At 25.7% G+C, this 8,178-nt stretch overlaps 1 non-coding gene across 1 annotated transcript; it reads left to right on the top strand.

The window, feature by feature from the left end:
• Positions 1 to 5,903: 5,903 nt before the first annotated feature.
• Positions 5,904 to 6,030, top strand: Trnal-caa (transfer RNA leucine (anticodon CAA)). Its single transcript has 2 exons — positions 5,904 to 5,941; positions 5,985 to 6,030. It is a non-coding gene; the product is annotated as a tRNA-Leu (tRNA).
• The last annotated feature ends 2,148 nt before the right edge of the window (positions 6,031 to 8,178 follow it).

Here is an 8,178-nt window from a genome sequence, read left to right as displayed (position 1 = left end):
TCTTTTTTTAAAAAAATCATTGTTAAAAAAGAAATTTTTTCATAAAATTCTTCCTCAAAATTGTCAATTTTCCCAAACCAACCAAAAATTTTAAAATACCAACATACATTTTATCTCTTCAAAAACTACTCGTGTGTACAACAAATACCAGCATTCATCTTCCTTTGTCTTCAGAATTCAATTTAAAAAGAAATTTCATATCAAATATTTCCCACATATTTTCTTTGCAACTCACAACACATCTTTAATCACACACATTTTTCCTCATGATTTAAGACGCAAGTTTGCATAACACAACAACATCACGGACCAAGTCCCCAAAGCAATATTTCATGTCGATCCATCTTCGTAATTCTCTGATTCCGAAAAAATCGCCTTTGAGACGCATTTTTTTTTCTTGCACCCCGTTTAATTCAACGAAAAGCCACAATCAACTCAGAAGACCGTAAAACTCTTAATGAAGTCATTTGAACCACATCGAAAGCTGTTCCAGTCGACGACTTCGCAAATATGCCGCTCTTTTTAAAATTCTTGAAATGGAAAATCCGCACAGAAGATAAGAATAATAACCGCACATTACGTTCGCCATTATGTTACAAAACGGTAAAAAACCACTGTTTGTTGTTATTATCCTCATTTTTCTGAAGGAATTTCAGACGAGAGATGGTATCAATTCATAAATCGGTGGGTAAGAATCGATTGACCGTAATAATAACATTACGAAACACAATGAGGGTAGGATTTTGTTTGCTTTATGAGCGATCATAATAATAAAAAGTGAAGAGATTGGAGCTCAGTAGTCAATTACAGCCCGAAAAAAATAACAAAAAGACGGGAGAAAAACTCTCACATCAATAAAAATTAACTTTGAGAGCTTAAAAAATTATCATCGTCTTCATTAAGGGACACAACGGGAGTCGAATTCCCACACTTTGCTCGTTGTTTATTAACTCACACGGAAATTTATGAAGATTTTTCTATAATGGCTTAATTAAGTTTGCACAAAAAAAGAAAAGATTCTGCTTCGTAGCACACGGAAGAATGATTGATTTTCACAATAGAACAAAACAAAATGAATAAAACAAAAAAAAAGTCATAAAAAATTTTTAAAAATATGCTTTTATGATAAAAGAGGGCACTAAAAAGTAAAAAATAAAAGAAAATTTCGCAAAATTCAAGCAACAGAAACAAAATAGAACCAATAATTTTTTCTCAGAAAATTAACATTTATTTATAAAATTTCGGCCTCTCATGCTTTTTTCTTTTGCTTTAATTTTGCGAAATTTTCTTTTATTTTTCACTTTTTAGGACCCTCTTTTATAAGAAAAAAGCATATTTTTAAAATATTTTTTTTAATTTATTCATTTTTGTTTAATGAAGTTTCTTGAAACCTTTATAAAGTTTTTTTATTCGAAATTTTTGACCCAATGCACATTCTGAAACTTTGACCCAATGCACATTCTGAAACTTTGACCTAATGCAAATTCTGAAACTTTTACCCAATGCAAATTCTGAAACTTTGACCTGATGCAAATTCTGAAACTTTGACCCAATGCGATAAAGAGCTACAGCGCCATCTGAATTTTCAGTACGTAACTAAGAGTGTGACATGATGACAGACAACTTTAAAATTTCAATAAAAAGCATACAAAAAGTACATTTCAAAAGAGCAATTGACGTTTCGCAAGGGAGAAAAGTTGTTTTGTATTAATTTTTTTGTACTCGCATCTTTAAAATATTAACAAAAACAACAAAAAAAACATGCCTTTACATAAGATCTCATATAATTTAATTGCATTTTTTGTTATTAAACATATTTCAATATTGTTGACGTTCCCTTTTTTCCCGATGTTCGTTGCCTTTGTTTTAAGTACAGCGCAAAGGAGAGAGAGTGCCTTTTGTTGTGCCGCTATTTAATATCGAAAAATATGCGAGTAACGAGTCTTTTTGCGGAGGAAAACAATCAAATGAAACCGTTCAAAAACCGACAGTCGAGGTAGGTCCCTGCGCTGCGTGTGGTTTCCTTCAGATTGCATAATAAAATTTAACGTAGGGTTTTTTCTTCATTTTATATTTTATATTTTTTTTCTATATAAAAATCTTTTTTTTTTCATTAATAAAATATGTTCGGTAAAAATTTTTGGCATTTTATAAAATGTGTGTGGAAAATTTATTTATATCCTTATTCCTTACTGTCGCAGCTGAAAAAAAAATTATGATCGCGTTAATTATTTTAATTGAAAAAGAGACGTCTAGGCGCGAGATTTTTATTAAATAAGGGATTTTCGCTGCTGCTGCTGCTCGACTTGACTAACTAAGCCACTCTTCTGGATATGACATTCATTAATTCGGAAAAAAATAAATTTATCGAAAAGTACCTGACTGTGATTTTTATATTTAAAGGGAGATTTTTTTTTGTTTTTTCTCTTCTCGAAGATATTGGTCGAAATCAGTAACTTTAATTTGGTGCCTCTTGACAAAGTAAGTACATAAAGTATAGAGTGGGAGACATTGTCTGACCCCCTTTTATTTTGTAATAAAAATTCTGTAGTAGTTTTATGGGGTATACTTATAAGAACAAATAATCAATATAGCCCCTTTATCATCTCCAAAAGATATCGTTAAAACAAAAAAAAAGAAAGTTATCCGAACGGGAAATGGCAAGCGACAGGAGAGTGTTTCATTAATTGTAATTTTCTTTTATGGTAGAAGGGAGGAATTCAAAAAAAAAAAATTAAAAAAAATAAAATCGATTTATTTAATGAATTTGAGGAAATTTAACATAAAATTTTATTTAAATCAATTTTAAAGCAAAAATTAAAATTATTAAAATTTATTTAAAAAATTCAATTTAAAAAAAATAAATTAAATTAAATTAATATTATTAATTAATTAAAAAATTAATTTTATTAAAAGTTAATTTTTTTGATTTAATAATATTTTTGAATCAAAAATTAATTTATTTTAAATTAATTCATAAATTAACTTCTAAGAATAATATTTTAAAAATTAAGGAAAATTTTCAAATATTCCAAATATAAATAATTTTAAACAGTTACAAAATCTAATATTTTATTTTAATAAAAAAAATTAATTAATTAAAAATTAATTTTAATAAATTAAAGAACAAACTTTTTTTTAATATTTTTTTTTTTTTGTAAATGAATTAAGTTTAAAAATTAATTAATTTAATTTATTTAAAATTATTTTTTTTTCCTAAACAGTGAAATATTACGAATATGTCATAAGTTAGATAGTTTCAAATAATAAGAAAAAAATAATAAAAAAATTAAAATTTAAAAAAAAATCTTTAGAATTAACTTTTTTAAAAATTTTAAATTCCCTTAAAATTGAGAAATATTTTTAATTTTTTTTTTAATATTTTTTTTTTGTATTTCAGATATTTTGATATTATATTTTGAAATAAATTAATTAAAAAATTAAAAATTAAAATTTTTTCGTATAAACAGTGAAATATGACAAAATATATTAAAATCGTTTTAATTATTTTACAGAAAATAAAACAAAATAATTAAAAATAAAAGAAATAAAAAATAAAAAATATAAAAAATTAAAAAAAAAATTCTTAAAAATTTTATTTTTTAATTTTATTATTTTTTTCTTTAATATTATTTTTTAAAAATATTTTTTATTATTTTTTTATAATTTTTTTTAAAAAATTAAATTCAAACGAAATTTTTGTAAAAAATTTTCTCATGAAAATGTGTTTTTTAATTTTTTTCAAATTTAAAAAAAATTTTTTTTTAATATAAATTTTTTAAAATCAAAAATTTTCCATTTATTGGAAGCACAGACAGACAAAACTCATCAAAACGTTAATCCAAAAAACAACAAAAACACGAAAGAAAGTAACATTAACTTGAACAAAAAAAATATTTTCTCACATAAATTTGATCGCTTATTTTTATGTATGAAAGGGCGATAAGAAAGAAACGCCTTTTTATGTGTGTTTTCCTTCCAAATAACACATTTGATGTTGTTAATAGATACAAGTCACGTATTTACTTACATCGAGGACGACGACGACTTAGTTAGTTTTATTTTGTTGATTCCGACAACGATGACGAGGACGAAACACGAGTTGTGGGCATTTAGTTTTCCTTTTGAAGTTTAAGCGTTTTAGTGCCCTTTTTTCCGATAAGATACTAATCGTAAACACATATATCACTCTCAGCAATGATTTTTTGATTTATTTCAAAGGACTTGTTGTTGTCGTAAAAAAAAATTTGTAGATTTTTATCATTTAACGTCTCATCCTCCCGCAAGTTTTTTAGGCATTGGCAACAGCTTCATTATGTTTTTTGCGACGCATTACAACGAAACGACCTGTTTGTGTCTTTTGAAGGCAATAAATGAAACCCCGTAAAGATTTTGCAGCGTTTCGAATGCCAGTCACGTCCCTTTAAAAATCCATTCAAAAATCCCTCAAACGTTCGTGACTCATATTAAAATTACTTTATTTATAAGTTTTTGGCTTCTTCTTGACGACTGCCTTCTCGACTAATAACAACGTGCGGCGTACACGTTTATAGTGTGTTAAAATTTGTACATTTTTGCTCTCTTCCAGCACCAAATTATACATTATTTTATGTGTTGTAGCAGCATAAAATGTGTTTAAGGCCACTCCAAATTTTTTTTTCGATTTTTTTGTCCAAAAAGATTTTCTTTTTCAAAATGGGGCAAAATAAAAAAAAATTTGAATAACTTTTTCATACAAAATTTTAACAATTTTTGGTCCTTAATTAATATTTTAGTTGTTTTTATGGCAAAAATATTGAGATTTGATAATTTTAAATTAATCTCAAAGTATTTCAAGTTAAAAATTTAAACAAAAAAAAAATCGTTAAAAAAATGTCAAAAAATTTTTAAAAAAAAATTTTTTTGAGAAGAAAATTCGTTTTTGAATAAAAAAATTCTTAAAATTTGAAAATATTTAAAAAAAAAATTAAATTTCTTGAAAAAATATGAAAAAGAAAAAAAAACGGTAAATTTTGATGAAATTTTTAACTTTTTTTTTTATTTTGCCCCATTTTGACTTTTAAAATGGGGCATGGGCAAAAATAAAGAAAAAAATTGGAACGACCTAATCATAAAAAAAGGAACAGAAGACCAACTGCTTGCTAATAATTATTATTTTGCAAATGGGGGTACGGCGCAAGTTGGTTGTCAAGGATTCAATTTTATAAATTACCTTCTCATTAAATGCAAATTTATTAAAAAACGAGAATATGATGAGTAGAAGGTTTTTCGGTTACGAAATTTATGCATGTTTAAATGAGCATTTGCGAAAATCTCGGCAAAACTTTAACTTTGTCGCCATCGTCGTCGCAAGACAAAAGTTCCGTCATTAGACAGAGGAGAGAAAAAAAAATATTATTATAATTGTCCATCGGCCATAAATCCTCCGATTGGTACCCAAGACGATGTCTTTTTACGCTGAACAACGAAGCGTGAAGACAATTTTCTATATGGGAACATTAACTTTTATTATTAGACAAAGACAAAATACAAATAATTTCCCATTTCTCGGGAGTAACTTTTCCCAAATACTAAATGCATGTGCGAGCACCAAAATAACACAATAAAATATTTTTCGGGAAAAATAAAAGGATACGTTCGTTATAAATTTTCGGTATTGTCGTGAAATTGTCTCTCTCTCTTTAGTTTCGCTCGCTTGCAAAATCATGGTGCCCATATATTCATTTATTAAGTGCAAAGAATATTTACGAAGAAAACAAATATTGCGAAACCATAATTTCATTTATAGCTGAGACAGTACAGGGTATTTTTTTGAGATGATAACGAACAAAAATTATCAACAAGTGTCTATTTTTAAATTTTTTTGTGTGTGTTGATGTGAATTAATGAAGAAAGTTTGGCATGTCAGGTTGATCGAGCGGTCTAAGATGCTAGACTCAAGTGAAAACTTGCCCGAAATGCGAATTTGGGCGATTATCTGAGCATTCTAGTCTCCATCTGGAGGCGTGGGTTCGAATCCCACACCTGACACAATTTTTTTTAATGAAATTTTTTAAATAATTTTAATAAAATGTGAAATTTTTGTTTGATATTTTGATGAAAATTAATTTTATATGCTTGGTTTGGATTAAAATGAATAATTTTTTAATGAATAGTTTTTGATTTTTTATTAAAAAAATTTAAAAAATTTTTTTTTTATTTAAAAAATTTTAAAAAAAAATTTTTTTTTTTTAATTTTTAAAAAAATTTTTTTTTTTTTAATTTTTAAAAAAATTTTTTTTATTTAAAAAATTTTTAAAATTTAATTTTTTTATTTAAAAATTTTTTAAAATTTAATTTTTTTATTTAAAAAAAAATTTAAAATTAAAATTTTTTTTTTAAAAAATTTTTAAATTGTATTTTTTATTTAAAAAAAATTAAAATTTAAATTTTTGATTTTAAAAAGTCAAATATCAACATAAAATGTAAGAAAATTTTAAAACTAGAAGATGCTTCATATTAATAATTAAATATTAAAGAATTACAAAAAAAAAGTTAAAAAATATATTTCATGATTTTTCAAACTTTTAAAAAATAATTATATTAAGCAAAAATTACCTAAAAATATTTTTTTTCTTAAAGAAATAAAAAAAAAATTTCTTAACTTAAAATTTATTTTCTTGAAAATGAAAATTTTTTCAAGAAATTTTCGCAATAGTTTCCATGAAAATATTTTTTTACGTAAATTTTTTTAATTGCTTATTAAAATTTTTTAATTAATCAATTAATTTTAAATTTGAAGTTTTTTCAAAAAATTACCTTAAATGATTTTTTTTATTTTAAATTAAAAATTTGAGTTTTCAGAAATTATTTGAAAATAAAAAAAAAAATTTCAAGAATTTATTTTTGTTAAATTTTCAATTAAAAATCTCACAGTCAAAAATTATAGTTCTCCCCTGTATCAGAATTTTTCTATAATAATTTTGATTAGACACATAGAATTGCTTAACTCGGTTGCACATTTCGAGTTTGGAGCAGTTTATATCATTGTGCGGCACCTACAAGTAGTTCGCCGAAAAACCGAAATAATAATAACACTGGCAAAAGGGGGCAAAAACTTTTCCATCCTCACCAAGAAGACAAGACAAGCTCGTGTATTAGATTCAAATTTTACCCAACGACGACGACGATTCGAGAGAGAGACAAAAATCTATTATATGGTAATAATAAGGCGGCATGTTATTGTGTCGGAACATCATGATGATTCCCCATTTAGCTTACCTAATTACATTCGATACACATGTAGGCATGTATTTTATTTTATTTTTGTGCCTTAATAAGAATAATTTTTCTTCTTTTTTTGCTGTCTGATGCCTTAAGTATGTGTGGAAAAGCGAAAAATCCTCTGTTCAGTGAAAAGTCATGTTCGTTACGGAGGAACTCTAATTAGAATAAATTTTGATGTACAAGGAGTTTGCATTATAAGTATTTACATATATTAAAGGGTGCTTCGTTCGCGCGTCAAAACACGAAATTTTTGCTCGTAAATTTCGTTACTGACAGACAGGCATAGTTTTTTTTTTGTTTTTAATAACACGCGACTGCGAGCAATTTTCAATTTTCAAGAGACTCTCGTATAATTTTAAAGCTCTTAGCGTTTTAAAAAAACCACATTTGTTTTAAAAATATACAAAATATCGGGATTTAAGTATGTCGAGCAGAGAAAACAAATAAAATTTAACTGATAATGGAAAATATTTCTCGAAATATGTTTATGTTAATTTCTAAGAACTTAAACAATGAAATTATTCACGCACCTGACGCTATAAAGTGAGTACATTAAAACCACTTCAGCATATACGCGCGCGACAGATACTACATAAATAAGCATACTTGTTTGTTCGTAAATATATGATAATCTATGCAAGAGGAACGAACGAACGAGAAAAACAGAAAAATATAAGGGAATATTTTTTTATTTTAATTTAAAAACATTATTATAAGCGAAAAAACAAAAATGTGGGTATTTTATGTTATTATTATTATTTTTGTAATATAAATTTTAAGATTTACTTTTTTTTTGCATGTAGCACGAGGAACGACGTATACCCAAAGAGATTAGATTTTGCATTCTAATTTATTTTCTATTTAAGGAAGATTGGATCAGCTTGGACGTCGTGTAAATTGCTTTTGTGTGCC

This window comes from Culicoides brevitarsis, chromosome 3 (genome assembly GCF_036172545.1).
Source record: "Culicoides brevitarsis isolate CSIRO-B50_1 chromosome 3, AGI_CSIRO_Cbre_v1, whole genome shotgun sequence".
In the NCBI taxonomy this organism is placed as follows: Eukaryota; Metazoa; Arthropoda; class Insecta; order Diptera; family Ceratopogonidae; genus Culicoides; species Culicoides brevitarsis.
The sequence above is the reverse complement of the archived record's forward strand: the minus strand, read 5'-3'. Positions and strand labels throughout refer to the sequence as shown.